We start from the raw sequence: 24,018 nt of genomic DNA, 5'->3' as shown, positions 1-24,018 counted from the left end.
AGACTTACAATAAAGGTAATTTTTTTGTACTTTTTGAGATCAAGCAGACCTAATACACCAGTATTGTTATTTCAGTGATGTGCTAGCCAGGGGTGGGGTTTTGTTTGTTTCTCCTTTTATTTTTTTTTATAATAAAAGAGCAGGTACTCAAACAGATATATTTTAAATCACTGAACAAAATGCATTGGTGTAAAATACTGAAGTGAAAAGCATTACTACAAACGCTAGTCTGTGCAAAGGGGGAAAACTGATCAAGATTGTGAATGCTCAAACATCCATGCCTCTTGAAATACTCTTTCATTCTGTTATGGTTCTAGACCATTATACATTGTGTGTTTCTGTTTGGGGGGGGTAATTAGCTCGCTTTAAAAAATATTACTGTATGAAATATAGATTTATGAGAAAAATTATATTTTTATTCAGTAATTTAATTTTGTAAATGCCAAATGAATACTGTGTTTTGCTGCTACAGACCTTAGCGTGTAGACATGCTGCTAGTGTAAAAGGAGCAGTAGAGCTTTATATGGAAAGAAAACAAATGTTGATGTTAGCTAATTGACTATGCACTAGCATTTCAAACCTTTTTATTTTAATTTTTTTTACATCATTTATATTTTTTCCCCTTTTTTTATAAGCAATATTTTTGAACACTGTTCTTGGGAGATTTTTTTTTGTCTGGATGTGTTGTTTTGTTTCTCATTGGTTTGTAACAGCATGCATTGCACCTTCATATGTTTGGGAGAACACTGTCTTGTTCATGTTGTCTGTTTTGTTCCATGTCTGGCTAATTGTTCCCTAACTTGAGTCTTGTGTACTGAATCAGGTTCTTAGAAATACATGGTTCTTTGTACTGCCATACCAAATCTTTATCGATATGGCAAAACACTGATTTTATTTTATTTTTTTATTGTTTGTTTTTTTTATAACAGCCTCTGACTTTGCTGCCTTAATAGCATTTGGTGCAGCTTCATCTGCACTTAATTTTTTATACGACAATGTACTGCCTTGTAGATAAATAAAGTGTGTTCTTTTTTACTTAAACCTGCCTGGTCTCCTAATCTTGTTTGTCTTTTGTGTTTTGGCGGTGTTGTTATAGGCAACAATCAAGCCAAGAAGGTTTTTTCCAGCACACTTAGATAAGTAAGGAATAGAGTTTTGCACACTACAGGTAGCCTCGACGTCCTCGGTTCTCATTGATTGTTAAGGAAGTGGAAGAAGCACAGCACAAAACAGTAAGCGTTTAGCATGTTGTGGACTCGAGACACATCTCTAGTGACACCAAAGTCCAGGTCAGCTTCAGCCGATGGGAGGCTTACTGTGCCTTTTGTGCAAAACTGCTCTTCTCCCAAAATACTGGATAATTTATTTCTTCTAAGACCATCAGATCAGGAACCAACTGAATAAGAGCAAAATATTCTGGAGTTCCTATACTGTAGAATAGATTTTTTCATGCTTGTCTTAAGAAACCAGAGGTGAGAATATACTTTGAAACCTGCTGCGTTACGCTGCACGGCAAATAACTGGGCAGACCTGCAGAGCCTCATGCAGCATAAGCACTGAGGACATTCAGCCCCAGGAATGCTAGAGAGTAAAAGCAATTGGCAACAAAACAAAAAAAAAGATGCAACCTGCCAGGAAAAAAATTGCATTTTATTTAATAGCTTGAAAATAAATCGTTTGCTGAAATTTAAGTTGATGCAAGCGCTTCAAAGTCAGACTGATATTCTTGAGAGTAGACTTCAGCTTTCTGAAGGAAGTAATTCCTATTTCCAAGCGTGTGTAGCCACGTATGGGCTGAGAGCCCCCAAAGGCGCCTTCAAGTCCTTTTTGCTCCTTCCCCAGCAGCCTGCCTAGTCCTTCCAGCTGAAGCCACATGCTGGCCCTCACGCCATGCAGTGCACAGAAAAGGAGGAGCAAAAAGGCCTTTTTCACCCTCTGCAAGGTCCCTTCTCGTGTGCTTTTGGCTTTCGGCGTGAGAAGGGACTGGTGCTTGCAGCAGCCCCCTCCAAGTTTTGCCTGTGTTTCCCATCTATCCCCCACGTGCGGTTCGGGCTCTCACCAAATGCTGCAGGGCTGGGGGAGAGCCAGCCTTGAGGTAGTTTTGGAGCAATAACCGCAGGCAGGACGCCGGCGCTGGGTATGGATTACAGAGAAGGGGAAGTCTGCAGAAGCACTTGCCTGTGCAAAGGCTGCGGGCTCACGCCGTAAAAACGCTTGTGCAAGATGTGAGGGAGGACTGCAGGACTCGATGGTGTGCAACTTGGGAAGAGGGAAAGGTCTGCCTTTGAGGTGTGCCACAGCTTAAGCAACGCGTTACAGCTTAAAAGAAAAAAAAAAAGGGAAAAAGAAACACCAAGCTTACAACAGGTCTTCGAGGCAAAGCTCTTGCCTTGTAGGGCTCCAGCTGTAACTGCACCAAGTGTGGCTGAGTTTAAACAGATCATTATCTAGCGCCCGGTGTGGAGTGGTGCCGGGAAACATGGAGGCTCACCCTGCAGGTGCCCAGCATAAGGATTGGGTTTTTTTTCCCCCTGCACCTTCAGTTGCTTTAAAACCCATTTTTAACATGCGAAACCATAGCAATAATTGTCGTCTTGATGGGCACACTTAGAGCTAATACAGAGGAAAATGTTTCTTTTCCCCCTCATTTCATTGAAAATGCAAAACACTCCGTAGATTAAGGCTGATTTGCATATGTTTCTGCATGCATGTGGCGCTCAGCATGAGCGAAGGAAGGGGCTTTGTTTGAATGCTGTAGCCCAGGAACCTGATTATTTTCCCCCCACCAATACTCGCTAAGTTTCCTTCGCAACAAAGTGCCACCTCCTACATGTCGTTCTCACACAGACATCCCCATGTGACCATGTTCTGCTTACCGTCTGAAATATACATCTGTCTTTCAGAGGTCCAAGAGAAGTCCTACCTGCCTGTTAAAGTCTGTCTTGAGCATCGGGCAGGTGAGACCTATCCCGAGACAGGTCCATGAAATGGTCTTGACGATGGCTATTTGGCCTTGCAGTGGCCCTTTGCACAGGTGTATAGCCATCCCGGACCCATTCAAACCTAGAGTAACCTACCAAAATGAAGGGAAAACAGGTTCAGTCAAGTTCTCATTTAATGGAGAGTAGATATTTGGCTCAAATTCTTATTAACCTCTTTTCTTCACTGTAATTATAACTTAATAATGTTGTCAGTGGGAATTCTTTTGATTTCTGAAAAGAATTTAAATTATCATTTCAGCATGTGCCACTAATTAAAAATGAAGAGGCAAAGGAGCCAGGGCAAAAATAAAGGAAAATACCAGAGCGTGAGGTGTTTCCCAGCTAGACCCTGTAATTCTCCAGCTCTCTATGCAGAGAGTCCCAGGGGTTCAACTCCCACAGGTTTGACCTATGTGACAGCTATAAGCCTAAACTGAAAAAGCGCCAGAGCTTGGACTGGTTTGGGAAAAAACATTACAGCTTGAATGAACAAGCCAGACTTTGTAGCTAGGAGCCAAAATAACAAGTCTGCTGAGGGTAAAGCACGGAGCGCAGCGTCGAACATTCTGTAGCACAGAGTGATCCTTCAAAAAAGCCAGAAGAAAAGGGTTTTTTTCTCTCACTATTTGCAATCTTGATCCTCATCCAGGCCAGCTAAGTCGATGGCCACCAGCCCTCCCTCAAGCCCACACAGTCGGGCACATAAGCAAAGGGTGTTTCTGTAGGGTTGTGATTGGAGCACCGTAATCACCACGTCCTCTTGCTCCTGACACATGTAATTGTATTTCTACCTCAGCCCTGATTTGAGACAGGGTGATGGCAAAGGACAGAAAAAGCCCTTGTTCCTAGAAATCTATTTAAAATGTTTTGGGTTTTTTTTAAACATCCACAAATTAGAAAAGAGCATGTTAAAAATATTTCAGTTCAGGAAAGAATGATTTTGAGGCACTGGTCTGCATCTTGCTTGCCTCCTTGTTCCCTGGCACGGGTGGATTCAGTCGATAGCCCAGATGTTGCTCAGGAGCAATGGTGGCATTTTGCCCAGGCAGCCAAGGAAAGACACTGGCCACATCTTCCAATCACCAGGCTAATGTCTTAACTCAAACAAAGTCGTGTTTCCTGACCAAATGCACTTACTCCCTTTGTTCGCCTCTTTTCTTTGAACTTGACTTCGATGTCTCAACAGTTTTCACTGAAGACCCTGGTACCAGCATAAACGTGTTTGTGACTTTTTTGCTTTCAGTGACTGATGCGGGTAAGATAATGAAGATATAGACCGTAGAGGTCCAAATTCTGCCTTCAGCCCTGTTTGCAAGCTGGCAGTGGTTATACAGCTCATTGTTAAGGGCTGTAAAATGTATTCACTCAGCTATTATTTTTCCAAAAATTATTTGTGATCATGTTGTTGGGTTTTTTGCAATCCCTCTTGATACATGACATTTCTACAAGGCATTTTTCCAATCCATTCAAGTATCAGAACAATTGCTGATTTTTAATTTTTTTTTTAAAAGACCCTCCTCTTCTCAGACTGCACAGATCTGCATTTACAGACTAGCTCGACTCACACCCAACGAAACTTCATTTCATGGGGAAACAACTTTTACTACTTGATTAAATTACTACTCGTCGCTACTGCTCCAAGATGCTCTCTGCGCACACATCTGTCAGAGAAGCCCTCGCAAACGGCAAAGAAGAAAGTTTCAGGAAGCTCTCCCCAAACAGGTTTCTACACTAACCATAGAGACCACCTCTGCATCTCCCGGTTCCTGCCGGCCCAGCTGCGAGCCTGCCGTGGCCCTCCCGATAAAGTCAGCCCCGAGAGACTCTTGAAAGGGTGCCTGCAGGTGTGCTTTCCTGCCCGCGCTTATGTCTCCCCGCTGCCTCTAATGTTTCATTAACTCTCTCATCAGCGTACATCAGCTTAGGAGTTATCTGAAGGTGAAGGGAGGCCGTGGCTATTTAAGCAATGGGTTTTCGGTATCTGTGTTTCTACGAGCTGAAGGCGGAGACCTCAGAGGCGCCGGCTCAGCCTTCCTGTGCAGATAAAGGCGCTGCTAGCCTGTGCTGCCGGCAGGGGAATGGAAATCTGCACAGGGTTATAGCTCCTACCTGCCCAGCCAAGCCTCGCTGCACCTAAGAATAAAAGAGAGAAACAGCCATGGTTTGCTGCAGTCAAAGGCCTAAAATATTTTTCAGTGAAGTAATAAAGAAGATACTTTGCTTTTCTTTTTGGCTCTGCTCATCCTCCTGGCCATCCCCTCTGCTCCCGTAGCTGCCTCTGGTGGGCTCAGCTCCGTTTCACCAAGGCACACACCCCGATAGTGTCTGGCCCAAACCCCACTGAAAATCGATTGAAAAAAGTCGCTGGTCTCCGTGACCTCAGCGAGCCCAAGCCCACACTGTGAGGGCTACGGACATGGATCATTTCCCTGCCCACGGCTGATGGGCCCCTGCCACCCCCCACTCAGGAGAGGCCCCCGCGCGCTCACAACGGTGCTGCTGTTACCTCCAGGTTCAGGATCACCTTCACTGAAAAGTGAGCTCTGGTTGTACCTCAGATAACATCCTCCAGTCAAGCCCCATCCGTGCACAAAAGCCTCTCACTGGGGGTGATTTGCCCCAGGCTTGGAGGCCCACCAGGAATGGGCAGGATGGCCCATGTTACACTCAGCTTTGGCACCCTCTCAGCAGCTGCCCACCTGCCTAGGGCGGGGAGGAGTTCTCCTGCTGCCCCATGAAGGTCCTGCAGTGGCACCCCAGGAGCAGCAACTCATGGGGAGACCTCTTGAGCTAGCGCCGACGCAGGCACACCCTTAACTTTCTCTAATCAAAGAGGTTAGAGTAATCCTTTCCTCACCAACCTCTGATTTGTGGCCACATCCTCTAACAGAAAACCCATAACAAATACAAACACAGTTTGTATGGTGATAAGCTACGGAACCGACGTGATAGTCACCCCTCCATCGCGGCTCTAAAACCCATCGCTTTCTAGCGCAGACTTTCATTGCATCCCGTTGGTGGAGATCTGTACTGCTCAGATCTCAAAAAAAAGCCCCACTGCCACAAGAGAGGAGTCAACCTGACACACACCTGCCCCGCCACCAACCTCTGATTTGTGGCCACATCCTCTAACAGAAAACCCATAACAAATACAAACACAGTTTGTATGGTGATAAGCTACGGAACCGACGTGATAGTCACCCCTCCATCGCGGCTCTAAAACCCATCGCTTTCTAGCGCAGACTTTCATTGCATCCCGTTGGTGGAGATCTGTACTGCTCAGATCTCAAAAAAAAGCCCCACTGCCACAAGAGAGGAGTCAACCTGACACACACCTGCCCGCGATTTTGCCACAGGCATTGCAAAGCAGCAAACGCCCTTACATGATGATTAAAATAAGTTGCTGGATTCCCCCCCCCCATTGTTAAGTTGTCACTTCTGAGGTTTGCTATGCTGTCTGTCTGACATCCAAAAAACACCCGTTACCATCCTCTCTGGCAATTGATCAATGGAGCAACGAGGTTTTTATGTGACAGCTTGAATGGATTGAATGTGACATTTTAAATGATACCTTGGTTTGCCTTCCTAACTGTCAGAGTGGTACAAGCTCTTCTTCCTTCCTCTTTAACACCCATAACTGACTTTTTTCAAAGGATTTCCAATAACAGAAATCAGCTTTTGTCTAGAGCACAGGAAGTTGTCCAGAAGGCTCGACGTCCCACAACATGCTTCTGCACTCTCTTGAAGCTGATGCTGAGGGTGCTACAACTTCAGCCTTGCTATGCCAAAGCAGGTTTTCATACCCTAAACCAAACATCCCGGTAGAACCGAGCTTTGGGGAAGAAGGAGAGCCCGACTGCTACACAGGTAGGTTTGGACTTAATGGTTTTCTATTAGCTGTACACACAGGCTGGCAAAGGGCAGGTCACCCTAGTTCTGGAGCAATGTTCAGGTGTTACAGTGATGAGGATGTTATGAGAAGCTGCATGTAGAACACAACCGAGCAACACAATGTGTTGCCCTTGCAGTTTCCAAGTCCCTGAATCTCCTGAGGTAGCTTGCGTTTGTTAGAGAGCTGCTGCAAGTCAGCAAAGGCAGAGCATTGACTTCCCTGGGAGGTGACGATTTTCCTTATGTTTACTTACGTTAAGTAAGTGCATGCAAATATATCCATGTATCTCTCTATATATACACTTACTTACCCTAGTAAAAATAAAGGAAGGATGTTTTACTGAGGAGGCCCAAATCTCAACCAGCAGTCTGAATCTATCACAGGTTGTATATCGTGTGCTTGGGTCATGGAGACTCTTGGCCACCAGAACAGGAATCGTAAAGACAGAATTCAGACAAACATCAGACTCCCCAGTCAGAAAAAGAGAAAACGATCCAAGCAAGAGGTTGCTGTGAGAACATCTTCTGTGATGAGAACTGAAACTGCAAGTCACTGGTTTTCATTGAAAGCAATGCAACCAAGAGTCTGAAATCAGTCATGTCCCCCAACTGATGAGTCGTCTGAAATCTGCCACCTTCCAGAACACATGGATCCTGAGATCTCTCAGCTTCCTCATTTGTGATCACAGATTTCTGTAAAAGGGTATCTCATGATTAAAGTCAAATTGATAATAATAATAAATAATAATAATAATAATAATAATAAAGATACCATAGAGAAAAACATACACTGAAGTTGTCTGAGGTGTTTTCTTTTCCCCATTGAATAATGGATTAATTTTTGAATTTATGATGCAAGTGATTTCAGATAAAGCCATTTATGTTAGAAGTCAGGCTGTCAGAGGTTTGTCCAGATACACGGCAGTGCAGAGTGGACTGGACTTAAATTCACAATCGTGTTTTAACCTAATTCTTGCATGCCTGCTGCAAGAGTTTCCAGCCAAGTCAGTGGGAGTAATCATGTGAATAACACACGCAGGTTTTGGCCTGAAAATCCCTACCGCCCTCATTTGTGGGTCAAGGTTGGTCTGCTTGGGGAAAAGCACAATGCAGTGCCAACAGTGAATGGCCTTTACATGGTCCATTTCTGAGAGATATAATGATACCACCAAACCACCAGGACTGTATGCACGTAATGAAAAGTGACAATGCAGTCATTTGTGAAGGATATAAGACAGCCACGGTAGTTAGGGCAACATTTACATAATCACATTAACCTTAAGGACCTACTTTAAAATTGACCTAACAATGGCTGTCATTGTTTAAAGCCACAGCTGTCCATGCTGATCGGACAACATGCTTGGTCAACTTGTGTTGCAGTCATCTTCTTCAGGAGGATTTAGAAAGTTTGACTGAAAAAATCGTGGGCTCCAGGACATCCTGTGAATGTTTGGACTCCCATCGTGGTTCGGGTATCTGGGAATCCACGGCTTTCAGAGCTGCACAACTGTTGCATTTTTGTTGGGACTGATGTAATTTATTACACAGCTTTATTTTTCTGAATTGTTCATCAAGGTTGTGTGAAAAAGCACACACAGATTACTTATTATCTGCTAAGAATATTCCAAAATACGAATAGTCTGAGCCCTGGTTATTTTAGGCTTGCACGAGTTACTGCTAAGATTTGAAAAAAATCAGAACTTTTACTCCAGACATGATACTTCAGCCACATGTTCCTTCTACACACAGGGAAGAGTGGACCATTTAGATTTTCATTCGGGCCTGGCACAGTCATCCCCCGCCACAAAATTGCTGATATTCAGCCAAAAATGTACCTGGCGAATGTTCTTCAGTAGAAAAATATTTACTTAAATTATCAACAAGTTTCAGGGTAGTTGGCCATATGCAAAGTTCTGATGAAAAACCAGACTCTTCTTAGCTAAGAATTTTTTCTCGTTCTCATTTGTTTTAGAAAGGTAGCCTTGTCCACCTTGAAAAACATGTTTATTTTAAGTATTTTCAGGATTCTCAGACAAGCAAGGTGGTACTGGATTAGCTGCAGGGAACTCAAAGTTTCAGTTAGAGTGTGTCTTCTTTGAATAACACTAACCACAGGTAGGAGAATGACTAGAGCACACACTCTAGACTGGAAAACAAATAAAGAGAAATGTCGAAGAAAAAAAATATTGTAGCAAAAACGGTTCAGCCCTTTCTGAGAATGAGGTTGAGGAAAACTAGTTTCTCCTTGCCCTGCTAGGCCTAGTTAGCATAGCTGCTAGCACGAGTCCGTGAACTTTAACTGACTGACTGTTTTGCATTGCATATGCCTGTGATTAAAAATCCATTTAGTCTCCACACTGTCACTTCATCTTAAACCATGGTGCCCAGTTAAAATATTTTCACATCGCTTTCAATTAAGAAACTCTCCTGCCTCCGTGCTGTGGATCAGGGACTTGAAATTTTACACGGGAGTGTCATTTGTGGCTCTTATTCCTATGAAGATCCATATAAATTTGACCAAGTCATGCCCTCTGAGCATTTCATTTGGCATAGGAGTACCAGAGGCTCAGTCCAGTTTGGCAGCTCCACTCCTTGCAGACCCCCTGGGCAGCACGCACCACCCATTTGAGGCTGGGGGGCTGCAGACGGCCATCTGTGACCCTGCTGCTCGCCGTCGTGTTGCACAGCGGCTCGGCTCGGCTGCCTCAGTCTCTAAGGTGACCTCCTGCTGCCCCTTGCTGAACCTATGTGGGAAGAAGGAGGTTACCCGACACGAATGCGGAGGGTGACAGAGCAAGGTGGGTGTAAAGGCAAGTTGGAAGCAATGGGAACTACTGGCTAGGAGCGAGATGTAAATGTGTGTATGAGTGTGTGCACACACACAAATGTGACTGTGTAATTAAGATTAGTATTATAATGCATACCCAGAAAAGTGGGGAGTGAGGGGAGGGTGAATTAATTGCACGGAGCACCTCAATTCTGACTCCCCTAACTTTGAAGTGCTCTGCTCCCAAGCCTTAATGAGCTTTTAATTTATACTTTAAATGATAATTTACTTTTTGATTATTCAAAAGATAGGCAACATTTTACACCAACGCTTTACATTCAAGCAAAGTAATTGAAAAGATGCAAACGCCTTTAATGAACAGATATGCAGAATGCCCTTCTGAGTTAAGCACAGGTAAAGTGAACAAGCATATTAATATAGGCAAAGCTTCACTCACCACACTGATATTTGTATTTTAGGCACTTAGTTCATCTTGAGGATCAGCATTCTTTCCTCATACTCATATCTGAACATATTAAGGCTACCGAAAGAGTTCAATAGCATTACAAGAGAACTGCAGATAGAGCAAAGATAGGGATATCTGTGAAGCTTCCTCAGTAACACCTATGCTGTTTCAGCACTTCTATACTGTTTCAGTACTTCAGAAACCCCTATACTTTGGGACTGAAAGAAAATAGAGCTTCATATCACTTAGACTCACATACATTTCCCACACCAAGGAAAACCTCAGAGGTGAGTACTGTTGAAAGAAAAAAAATGCAAGGGTTGTGCAGTACTGTCTTCTGACAGTCAAAATCAACCTTTGGCAGGGAAAATGGTATAACACCTTCATTTGATCTTATTTTAGGCATCCCAAGAACTATGGAAGTCCCTTTATCTTAAGTCAATGTCAGGATTCATTATGTAGTTTTTACTTTTGGAAATCAGTGTTGTGCTACTCACATACTCCCATGGATTTGGTTATTACTGAACGCAGTTCTATTGCAATGAGTTAACTAGATATTTCATTATACAAGAAGTCTTGCATAGGTTTGTGCAGGGATCCAGGATTGAACGGACGTTTTTCAATGTGGCAAGGATGACATTAGTAGCCCTGGGATTTCGCTCTAGAAAAAATCTTAATATTTCTTAGGAGAGACCAAAATGCGCAGAGCACAAAGGGATGAACGAGGGAATCCACTAACGTGCTCAGTAAGTGGAGTACCAAACCCCTCCTCATCATCAGACATGCCTGGTACCACCTGTCTATCAAGAATATTTCTGCATTCACACTACAAAACACATGCCATTAGATGCCATTCCCAGCGCACCCTCACATACAAGCCCATTCAATACGGGCTAAAAACAAAGCTTTACCAAGTGAAAGGCTAACAGCAAAACAGCACAGCGTTTTACCCGGGCCTTCTGCACTAACTTGGCCCATCCAAAGTTTGTACATCGAACAAGGAAGTTCTCTTCAGAAAATCACACTTGCCTTTCAGACTCAGTCCGTTTGAGGTAAAAACTTGCTCATTTGGATAAGCGATCAGCATTCACTTTCCTCAGTTACCACTATTTGCTGACAGATAAGAGTATTTCAGGTTTCAGCTCCACCGTTTCACACAGACTATCCCAGTTACACTAAATGCATGTCTGCATTGGCGAACGATTTGAAATTATGTCAAAGATGAGCTCACAACAACAAAATTGCCTATTTACAAATAGCACCTATGGTAAAAAGTACAGACTGTAAATGTTACATTAAATTCAACCTGTCTGTAAGACAATAATTAGCTATTACTAACCCATCTGGATGTAAAATGAGGCATATGATAACATTGTAACTGCTTCATGTAACTCTCCAAACCAAAGAGAAATAGCGAGTCATTTATCTTAATGATGTCAATATTCTGCCAAACATAAGATAAAACTGCAGTGTGGATAGAAAGTTTGGAAACCCATTCAAGCACCATGCAACATGCAAGTTCTCATCAGCTATCACGAAAAGTGACTCATTTACAACAGAGTAAGACAAGGTTTATAGGGAGAGCAGTATTTTTATTAGACTAGCTGATAGAGCTTCTTAGACCAATGGTTGAACTAATGCAAAGATACTATAGACTTTGATTTTCTCCGTAGCAGATAACAGAATCTCACCTGCACCCTTAGGCAACCACAGCTACAAGAGCATTCACTGATTACACGACACACACGGGACAGGAGTGATGTCCCATGACTACACATGAAACTAGCGCAGCAAAATGAGTATTGGCAAGACCCTCCTACACAAAGTTAAATGGGGCATTAACACCACGCGTTAGAAAGTCTAAATAGCACAGGCGCGTAGGAGGACGCTGTATATACACTAAACCAGGTAAGATCCTCCATCCAACTATTATCCTATTCTGCCTTACACAGCAGATGGTGGTACCCGTTGCTGTAGAGACAGGCGAGATCTACCTGCAAACCAACTAAGTATTTTCTGCAGTGGTGGAGAAGAGAGAAAGACGTTCTTTTGGGGGTACTGCATGTCTTGACATGTGAGATTTTGTTAATCTTTCTTAATACCAAATGTTATTTCGCAGCCAGCTACCCATGTTATGAACATAAACATACACTGCTTAAAGACAGATTAGCGTTAGAAGGCCAGAGGCAGCTCAAAAGAAAATTTTAAGAAAACCCCCAGCTACCTCCTCCAAAGCCCCCACATCCTTCATTGCAATATGCATGCGGGTTATTTTCAGCTGCTGTAACTCGCTGATCTCCATTTAGCAACTTCTGTATTTTTTCCTCTTTTTATGGCACTTTGAAGGCGTGGGTTTGTAAAGCAGTGATGTAAAACAACAACCTTAGAAAACAACCTAAATTAAGCATCTGTTCATATCATTGAAAAAAGAGGGGGAAAATCAGATGTCTTTTGCTTCTGATAGTATTTTCAAAGCCCACACAAACAGTGCATAGCTCTTCTTTAACTTTTCTGTGGGATATTTTGGGTTTTTCCTCCTGCTTAAAGTCCTTTCATGGAGACTGTTATCCAACAAGTCTTATGTTCCACTCACATTTAAATATCTCAGCGCTTAATACTGCTATTAAACTATTGTTTATTTCTATCACAACAGCAGTCAAAAATGTCAAGGAGAGCCTTATTGTATGACACAGTGTAACACAACCCCAGAAAGTTCCCATTGTGTCAAGCACAATTTGCTGTTACGAGATTTATTTAATATCATTGTATTGTCGTGAGAATAGATCTTGCCCCTTCAAAGAGTCCGTGCGTTATCTGCTGCTCCACGACAGGCAATGAAGGTACCTTCACGGGCAGGTGGGACTATTTATTTTCATCATACGCTAGCACATTATGACATAAATCTATAGGGTCTCTGTGAGAACTTCTTTTGTGAGCATACATCAAGCCGTACAGTTAGAGCTCCCAAGCGATCCTTTGCCTTGCATTGGATTATCGGAAGAGCTACAACAGCTCCTCTGTCGAGGAACTGCACTAATGATACTGCATGGTATGTGTTATACAGCGGCTTGTCCGTTCTGCGTACGGTCACTCAGTTGGGGATTCCTTCCATGCATTCATTGTCTCTTTCAAAAGAAAAAAAAAAAGGAAAGAGAGAAGGGAGGGAGGGAAAAATCTCAAGCTATTTCTTTCGAGTCAAGACCTCCACACGGTGGCTAGGCACGCGCAGCCTGTTGCCTGTTTTGTGCTCTGCCATGTTATGTGGCAATGCAATAACTTTGATCCCTGGGGAGGTGAGGCGGAAGTTGGTCTTCACCATTAAATTTTTTTATAGATAGCAAAGTCCATCCTTCCACCTGCATCCAAAGCACTGAGGCAGCTGGCAGAACAAAGTGCTAGAGAAAAATAGTTGACCAGAATCTATCTGAAATTGCCAGCATACAGGTGCAGTCTTGTTTTTCATCTCAGTCGCAGCAGTCCCTAGTGACTGTCAATGTTTTACTGAGGCTAATTAACCCTTTTTTTGCCTAGGATGGCTCAGAGAAAAAAACACCAAAAAACCCACCAACCTGCCACCCGAGCTTAAAATTACACAGGTAGAGAAATGCAATAATCATGCCTAGTCCAGAACTGTGCCGTAAGTAAAAAGGTTGCTACAAAAGTAAAAAAGAAACAGCAAAAGTATGGGGAAACTTTGCATCCTGGGATTGTTGAGACTGTTCCAAGGTTAGCATGTTACTTCTAACACCTGAATGAGGTGGTAAAGATAAACAGAGAAATCACCCACTGCTGAAGCACCGCCAACTCCTGAGCGTAAAGGAGCAGTTGTTAAACAAGGAATAGTAAAACTGAACAATAAACTTGGATAAGCACCGTAGACAGGAAGTCAGGAAATATAAACAACTGAAACTAAAGATAAGAATTTGAGGATAGATAAGAATTCCCAAAGCTGCAGTTCGGCTGAGCCGTCAACATTAAACATTCCTTTGGATCCTCAAGGAGAAGTGGTGGCCAAGGAGCCTTATGACTTTTAACTTTCTTCCTCAAAGACGCCAGGGGAAATCCAAAAGATCCGTGCAAAAGGTAGGACTGTTCTCTGCGATGTGGTGCCTCGTGCTCCTTCTCTGGTCCTAAACTATGGGCCTCCACTACTACCCTGAGGAGATGACCCCACAATCCCAGTGTTAGGATTTTTCCATTTACATGTAGCCTAAGTTTTGCTTCTCATTTTCACCTCATTCCTGCTATTTAGACCTAATCCATTAAAAAGAAAATGTCCATCGTCATTATCTGTGTGTTCCAAATATTTACCTCTGTTATTATTTTGTTACTAAATATTATTCCAAATATTTAGTTCTCTGGCAGCCTCCGTGGAAGCCACCCGCTGGTGACGGCAGAGGTGTTCCGAATCCCTCCAGCCCTCCAGGGTCAGGCTCACCGCAGCCACAGAGGGGGAAAGGTCCTTGCCTCTTGCCGCGGTTACCCGATACCTCAACACGGCCCTCTCAACGTGCACTGGCCTTTTTTTCCTTCTCCAGTCACATGACGAGCACATGTCTAACTTCACTAGCAGAGAAGTTTCTTCCCTTGCGGAAAGTATATTTGGTCCAGGTTACTTCTTCCCGCAACGGCAGTTTTTCCATAGCAACTTGAATTAGACCTAACCACATCTCTGATTTGTCACAAACACTGACAGCTTCCTACCCACCACCAAAAGCCAAGTGGTGGCAGGACAGAAAGGTCAAACAGGCAGGCAATATCTGGGCTTGTTTTCACCCTCGTTCTTCGGTGTGACCACGTTAGGAGGAGAGACAGGAGTACGAATTAAAAATAAGGGAGATGCTTGCTGCCTTGCTCTGCTTTTCTGCCAAGCTTTCTGCTTTCATGATTTCTGTGCCTCAGTTTCCAGGGTGGAGAGTTTGGAAGGACGTTCTGCGGCTGCTCTCCAGCTGTGACAAAACCCAAACTCAGATCTGCCAAAGCCTCTGTAGCTGTAAATAAGGTGGTTTTGGTAAACGGAGAGTAGTGCGTAGGTCTGGGATGAAAAGGACAAGGCAGGCTGCAGGAGGGGGAAATGCTGTCGTGCTGGTACGGCAGGAGTTCAGCGCTGGTGTCAGAGCTGCTGAGGCCTACCTGATTCACTTCAAACAAGCCAGTTCAAAACACCTCGCCAGCCCGGAGTTGGGGATTCTTGAGCTGCAAGTCACATTCCTGGCCCTCAGCGAAACCGCCCACTCTGCTTCTCGGGAGCAGCGTCAAGGAAAGCGATGCCTCCAGACCCGAGAGGTGGAAGCCTGCCACAGGGCTGGAACTGCTGGAAAGCTGGGCCGTGATGCAATGCTTTGGCAATCGTCAGCTGTGCTGCAGTTAAGCTTGCACGGCTGTGCCCGTTGCGCCTTCCATAACCCTCGCTTTGAAGGATGCCATGCGCAGACTCAGTGAAAGGGAAAACATTTCCCTTGCCAAGACACTTCAACAGCAAGTCTTGGACATTTTGTTGGCTATAAAAATAGAAAATACAGTTTGAAGGCATCTCAAGAGGTCACTGTGTTCACCCTCATGCTTTTAGGCAGCATCAAGCCTAAGAAGCATTCCTGCAATAGATTTGTTTAACCTCTTCTTGAACGTCTACAGTGGTGGAGATGCTCAGTTTCTTCAGGCCTCTCTGTTCTTAACGCGATGCTTTCTCAAAGTCTTACCTGAATCTTCCTTGCTGCAGTTCAAGCCCATTCCTTCTTCTTCAATCAGCAAAATCGTGGAGAATAGTTTGTTATTTTCCTCTTTGCAGCAATGTTAATAGTTAGTATTAATAAATAATCATCCTCTAATGAATTGGAATGAGATTTAGAAATATCAGTCATTAGGAGCCTTCAGCTGAAAGGCGGTACAGCTTGGAAATGCAGTATGACAAAACCTGCTCTCTGGCTGTAACGGGCTCTTAAGTCTAATATTTCACGATTTAACTGGATTCACACAGTTTCACACTGAAATTCCACAGCAAATGGAATTCTAGGCTTGCAAAATGACTTCCTCCCATTCATAAATCATATCACTTTGCATATATTTGAATGGTCAAACATCTATTTAGTCCCTGGAATGATTTGTTCTTTCATTAATGGAGACTAGATGAAAGCCGCAGATAACAGCTCATAGTGATTGAACATAAAGTAAAACTCCTTTATTGTACAGGATCTGCAGCCCAAGCACCATGGCAATAATCTAATGATGCCAAAACTTGGATGCCCTTCAAATGCTTCAGAACAATAGGTGCTGTCAACATGACCTACACGAGGTGCCGGCAACTGAGAAGCCAGAGGCTGAAGTTACACTTTCCCTCTGCCACCGTGGGCAGCACCTAAGGGCAGCGCCTCAGGGGCACCCGGGAAGTGCTGTGCATGCAGAAAGCTGGGCAGGGGGCCGGCGCCACTCAGGCCCGGCCTATTTGTGCTCCTCTTTCTTATTTAGACCCTCTGGTCTAATGACCCTCTGGTCTATGGGGATTCTTGAGCTGCAAGTCACATTCCTGGCCCTCAGCGAAACCGCCCACTCTGCTTCTCGGGAGCAGCGTCAAGGAAAGCGATGCCTCCAGACCCGAGAGGTGGAAGCCTGCCACAGGGCTGGAACTGCTGGAAAGCTGGGCCGTGATGCAATGCTTTGGCAATCGTCAGCTGTGCTGCAGTTAAGATTGCACGGCTGTGCCCGTTGCGCCTTCCATAACCCTCGCTTTGAAGGATGCCATGCGCAGACTCAGTGAAAGGGAAAACATTTCCCTTGCCAAGACACTTCAACAGCAAGTCTTGGACATTTTGTTGGCTATAAAAATAGAAAATACAGTTTGAAGGCATCTCAAGAGGTCACTGTGTTCACCCTCATGCTTTTAGGCAGCATCAAGCCTAAGAAGCATTCCTGCAATAGATTTGTTTAACCTCTTCTTGAACGTCTACAGTGGTGGAGATGCTCAGTTTCTTCAGGCCTCTCTGTTCTTAACGCGATGCTTTCTCAAAGTCTTACCTGAATCTTCCTTGCTGCAGTTCAAGCCCATTCCTTCTTCTTCAATCAGCAAAATCGTGGAGAATAGTTTGTTATTTTCCTCTTTGCAGCAATGTTAATAGTTAGTATTAATAAATAATCATTCTCTAATGAAATGGAATGAGATTTAGAAATATCAGTCATTAGGAGCCTTCAGCTGAAAGGCGGTACAGCTTGGAAATGCAGTATGACAAAACCTGCTCTCTGGCTGTAACGGGCTCTTAAGTCTAATATTTCACGATTTAACTGGATTCACACAGTTTCACACTGAAATTCCACAGCAAATGGAATTCTAGGCTTGCAAAATGACTTCCTCCCATTCATAAATCATATCACTTTGCATATATTTGAATGGTCAAACATCTATTTAGTCCCTGGAATGATTTGTTCTTTCATTAATGGAGACTAGATGAAAGCCGCAGATAACAGCTCATAGTGATTGAACATAAAGTAAAACTCCTTTATTGTACAGGATCTGCAGCCCAAGCACCATGGCAATAATCTAATGATGCCAAAACTTGGATGCCCTTCAAATGCTTCAGAACAATAGGTGCTGTCAACATGACCTACACGAGGTGCCGGCAACTGAGAAGCCAGAGGCTGAAGTTACACTTTCCCTCTGCCACCGTGGGCAGCACCTAAGGGCAGCGCCTCAGGGGCACCCGGGAAGTGCTGTGCATGCAGAAAGCTGGGCAGGGGGCCGGCGCCACTCAGGCCCGGCCTATTTGTGCTCCTCTTTCTTATTTAGACCCTCTAATCGAAGCCGCTGCTAAAGCTCTCCCAGGGGTGAATCAGAGCCCCTGTTAGGATAGTCCAGAGCAGTTAAGCCCAGCAGCTCCCACTGACTTCAGCGGGACTTGCCCAGCAATGAAGCATGTAAATATCTATGCTTGCAGAACTTCCACGTTTTAAAGTTAACAGGGGCTCGGCCTGGGTTAGCAGCGTGGGATGGAAGTTATCCCTAAAGCTGCTCCAGCACTTTGGAGCAGACGGGAGAGGAGCTTTCTCAGGGCCAAGTGTGCAGCACACTATGGACAATAAAATATGTTGATTGAGTGCATTCAGCTGTACATCAGCAGCCCCTTTAGAAGAAATGTCCAGCTTCCATCGTTTGCCGCCAAAACCCAAATTATTTTAATGGCTGGTGGGATTAGTCAACGTATATGCCATAAAATCCATATGTACCCTGCGTAGCATAAAACTAAAATACAGCTGGAGCGAATACGTTTTACTTGCAAGCAAAAAGTGATTTCTCAGACTGATACTTGGAGTAGACCTGGTGCTTTCAGAGGGTTGTGGGAATGGGAAAGGGTGGGGAAAATAACCCAACCAAAACATGGTGTAGTTAATTTCCTCACTATTATTTCCCTTTCTGCCAAATGGTTGCATTCACTGACTACATTATTTCCTGAACAGAAATAGTGTTAATTCTGAGTTGCAGAGAAAGATTCCCCCATTGAGGAAAAAAATGTGAGATCTTGACAAACCATTCACCCACTGAGATCACAAAAGAAGAAAAATGGACATGAAAAAGGCCAAGTTCTCCAACAATGAGACATTTCCAATTGGACTGCAGTATTTATTTCAGTTTAAACATATTGCTCAGCGAATTAATGAACTGAAGGTGCATAGGTCAGGACCCACCAGGAACACCTTCCTCTCCTATCGTAGTGTTAGGCTGCATATTTTTCAAAAGCTGAGTGGTTACAGCCTTTATTAGTCCTGTTTCTATCTAAAGATACTTCGACGCCTTGATGAAGGTGTGCTTACAATTGAGATGAACACTGGAATTGCAGCATGACCCTCCGATCTTTTGATGCAGCATTATTACTTCACGTACTGTAAAATAAGCACGGTCTCCTCAGCTACTTCTTAACGCATTTCTGTTTTGTTATCGAATCAGCACACCATCCTGTATGCTAGGCAGGCATTCCTGTTTGTGGGGGACAGCAACTTGAGTCCTTTCCTTGCCAGCTTATCCGGCATTTATCTTCTCGCTCTGTTTTGATGGTAATTATCACTTATGAATGCAAGAAACCTGAGGGGAAAAGTAACCTCTTTTTCCTTGCCATGGAACATACTTCAAGGCTTTGCGTTTTTCTGGCCAGACTCCCATCCCAGATTTTTGGAGCTCCAGTGGGTCTTGCTCTACAGTCTATTATAGCTGCCAGGGGAGAGTGTATTGTAATAAGTTATAGTCTCCAACTACAGCTGAATAATCCACCCTTACAAAGGCCTTTTTCAGAGCTTTTTCATCTCGTGTCTGATATTGTCAGCCCAAAAAATAAGATAATCAAAATTGCCTATCCAAGCCATAAGACTGAAAAACATGAGTTTACAAAAATATGTTAAAAAAACCCTCAAAACTTAGTCCCATTGTAAACAAGGACTATTTGCCAACTGCTTACTGAGTCATATAGGTATGTGACAGCTAAACTTTTAAGATTCTGCTAGACAAGGGCTTGAGGACTGTACATTGTCGAGGCAGTCTTACACAGATTAGCTCTCAGGCTGTCCGCAGGAGAAATACTAGTATCTCCAGCTGAAGACAGGGAAATTGAGGTGGAGGTTCAATTTACCCAAGGCCATGCCATAAATCATCGGAACAGCATGATTAAAACTGAATAGCCATGGGCTCATGACTTCTGGAGAAGGACTCAGGGTCAGGATTTTTGCTCCAGTTAGAGATTTATGATAGAGGAGATAATGAATAAAACACTTTCACTGTCATTTTTTCTCAAAGAACGGTTGTTAAGCACCAACACTGATCTAGTGGGTCTTACAGATGCTATTTTAGAGGAAGAAAAAGGCAACTAATAATAGTACGCATAACACAGAGAAAGAAAGGAAATATGTGACCATCTAATTTAAATGGTCCCAGAAATACTTCTTTTTGCTCTGTCACACTGCTGTCAGATAAAACGAAGCTTGTCCACAAGTGAGAGAGAAAAAGTAATAGACATGCTTTGTAACGAAATCACGTGGGCATAGACCATACCAAACAGGGCTGCCTAACCTCTTGCTTTCTGTAAAAACCTATACACAGTTAAGCACTGCTATCGTGTCTCCCATTCCTTATCTCCTTTCTACACTAACAAATCCAATTCCTTGCACATCCCTCATCGGTTTCTAAACCTCTTGTCGCCCCCACTGCTGTTCCCTGGACCCTCTTCAGTTTGTCTACAGGTTTCAGTATGCGGTGCCCAAAACTAAAGCAAAGTATTCCTGCTGAAGCTTTGCCACCGTAACTTGGAAAGAGATAATAATCTTTTGATCTTACACATTTCATCCCTGCTAATATCAATGCTCAGATGACATTTTTTTTTCAAACAGACAGTGTGGTGTTGATTCATTTAGCTTGCGTTTGAACCTATCGCCTTTCACATGTTTCTGCAATAAAACTGAAAAGGCATTTTATATTTTTGCCTTTGGTTCCTTCTTCCTCTACTTTGCACAAATCTTACTGGCTGCTATTTTACTGATTTGCACCATTACTTCCATTTTCCAAAATCATTTTTAATTCTGATCACATCCTGCAAAGAGCCTGCAAACTCCTGGTGTCACACACAAGTTTTATAAATACTACTACATCGTTCAGCTCATTAATGGAAATAGTGAATAGAAGTGACAGAGAACTGACCTCGGGGACCTCACTTGCAATATCTCCCTGGTAGGATAACTAAACTTGGGTAACTCTTTTTTGAATGCGGCTTTTCTTTTTTAATTAGTTATGCATCAACTCCTCATGATAGTTTCATCTAGACCATATTTCCCCCCTTTGTTTATAAAAAATATCATATGAGACAGTATCAAAAATCTTACCAAAATAAAGATTTGTCACACTTAATATGTAGTCTTATTCACTTAGACCAGTTATATTGCCAAAGAAGCAAATTCATTCGAGTATTCAACATCAGTGGTTTTCAAACAAAGATTTTTCCTAAAAAATGATTTTTATATAAGCACAGAAGTTCCCTGTGAAAAACTGTCAACATTGTCGAAGTTTTCTGTGACAATGCAATTACTATTTTTTTCAAAATTATTGTAAAATCACTGCTGGTATTTTTTATTAAATACTGATAAAGCATAACTTAGGCTAATGAATTAGGTCACTGAGTATTTAGACAACAGTTTCAGATTAAAGTTAATTAATCTGCTTTCAGTTAAAAGTCACAAAACCAGAAGTGAATTAAGATGTACATTTATTAAGATGTACATTAAATTAAGATTACATTTCCGATGTAAACTGGAATTCCATTCCAGTAAAATGGAAACAAATAAACATTTCAACATCTTTTTTGAAATCATTTTCTTGGTTTTCAGGCAGCACTAAGATTCCAGATCATAGATTTAAATTTAACTTTCCAAAGCATTTCCAAATGCTTTTCACCCTAGAGCAGATACTTCAGCGCCTTAGGACAGAAGCAGCAAAAACCAGTTCCACTCACACCTTTCTAGTCAAAGGAAGTTATAATGATAGTGGCAAATAACTAGCCAACCAACCTAAACAAAAAAGCCAACCTTCAAAAAGGCCGGTACAAAACAAGGCAGCTCTATCAATATTTGCACAAATTTGTCCAGGAGTGAATAAGTTCTTTGAGTTACACGAGGCATGAGTGCATGAAGAAGTGAGTCACCCCGGGGATGGACAGCAGGGTGTCTGTCAGAGAGATAAGCGGCGTTTGATGCCTGGGCATCTGGCACGCTGCCACCCATCCCATTTCTTCATTTCAGCTGGAGTTTTACAGAGGAGGCAGGAGGCCAGCGGGGAACTGAGGGCGGCTGGGAGGGAGAATGGGAGCGGCACCATAAATTGTGTGTCCTTCCAGGAGCCCTTAATCTCGTGTGACATTTGCCACTGCTTACAAATCTGCGTATAGCAGGGCCTGTTTTCCACGCTGCTGCACCGTGCAGCGAAGAGACTACCAGTGTGCCGCTTAAGCACTTCTCCACTGGTTTTGCGCACGTTCAGATGACAAGCAAATTCTCTTTGTCTCTTTTTCTTTCTCACTAAACTCTTACTCAACTCGCAGGATTCAACCTGACCCTGCCAAGAAACTGCAAGTCACAAAGGAACTCTGCAAGTGAGGTTAACCACCGTTCAGCTACAGTTTCAGGCACAAATACCTGTGTCTTCAAATTTGGAAGCTGTGTCAGTCCATTGTCAGGTCCTAAGAAAGCAGGTATCTATCTCAACTTAGCTGCTTCTAGCTCTAGGAAAAGACATCTATGTTCCAGAAAAAGATACCAACAGTTCAAACGAATTAGGAACAGGTTTCTTCAATGATACAGAGATAAGTTTCCAATATGTATTACCACACATTCAAAAAAGGAACAAAACCAGAAAAAAAAAGATACCCCAAAACATTCACAGATGTTACAAGTGCTGCTCTTAGCGTGGGAAACTGGCGGAGTTCAAATGACTCAGTGAAGCAACCTCAGCCTACAAAAAGACTGAACCTTGACAGTTTTGACCAGTAGCGTGGGAAACTGGCGGAGTTCAAATGACTCAGTGAAGCAACCTCAGCCTACAAAAAGACTGAACCTTGACAGTGTTTGACCAGTCAACCCCAATGTGCTGAACTAGTCACTCTTTCCTCTCCATACAAAACTTGGTCCTAGAATAAGCAACCTGAGCTAAACGTTAGGTTTATCGTCTTTGGTGGCAGGCCCAGTCTAAGCGCACTTATCGCTTAGGCTGAAAGGGATTTGAGTCTTACAGCTTTCTTCTCCAAACCTCCCAGTTTTTCATGGCCCAGGAGAAATCTTCTTTGGTAGTGGTATGACCTGACTGTCAGCATTACTAGTCCTGCATTGCCTCCTGTTTCACTGGCATGAAAAAATGCCAGCCAAGCTAAGCATTGTCAAAAAAGTTAGCTCTCCTGATGAAGCAAACTGAATCAAGCTGTTGCTAGATGATAGCACAAACCAGTCAGGAAATTGTACCTTAGACCACGTCTACACGGGTCTCTGTCCTTCCACACAGAACCTGACCAACAACCAGAACCTGGGAATTACCAGACATCTTTTCTCAGTATGAATTCAGGCTACTCAGGGACCTAACTGGAGGCAGCCAAGACTGCATCCCTTGGCCTATGAACCCAATACCAAAACCACTGTCTCAAGTGATGCTCAGCAAGAGCCAGGTGCCCAGGTTTCCAAACATGACCCGAAAACTTACACTATTTTGTTGCCAAAGAGTATAAAGGGCAAAATGCCAGAGACGCTGAACTCAACGAGCTGCCATTGAGGGCTTTTTCCACTTTCAGAAAGAAAACTTAGCCCTGACTGAAAGAACAGCAAGAAAAAAGCAGCTGTAGCTACCACAAGCTACACAAGCATGTGGCAAAAAGCACCGTCTAGAGCTTCCACCCTACTTCCCTGTGCCGACTCGGTGACTGGAGCCCGTCCCCAGGGAGCAGGAAGCCCGAGCCCTGGCCCTGCCCAGCTCCAACCTGCAGCCCCCGCTCTGAGGAGCATGCCCCGGGTGCCCCCTCTCTGAGGAGTGTGCGTGCCCTGCTGCCTACTGACCTGCCCCCGGGGCAGCCCCCCTGGTTCTCATCCAAACCTTGGATGCAGGCAACAAATTAGGAGCTTTGGGGTCTAAATCGGGAGTCCTGATTCCAGGATGTTTCCTTCGGTCAATAGGACCTGCAAGGCTGTGCCCTTCGTTGGGCAGCAAGCCAGCGGAGGGCCACGTGTTGCTCCACACCTTCTGTCTGTCTGCGCACGTCCATGCCGCATCACCGAGGAAAGCCGCCCCAAGATACTTATTGCGCTGCAGCATTCTGCCTCAGTTAACAGAAAAGCCATTTTAGTCGCCCTCATGACCCGACCAGCTCCGGTCATGCTGTTGGTTAAGCAGGAGGGATGGCAGGAGCCCT

This window comes from Aptenodytes forsteri, unplaced genomic scaffold (assembly GCF_000699145.1).
Source record: "Aptenodytes forsteri isolate BGI_AS27 unplaced genomic scaffold, ASM69914v1 Scaffold82, whole genome shotgun sequence".
Taxonomy (NCBI): Eukaryota; Metazoa; Chordata; class Aves; order Sphenisciformes; family Spheniscidae; genus Aptenodytes; species Aptenodytes forsteri.
This window is presented reverse-complemented; position numbering follows the sequence as displayed.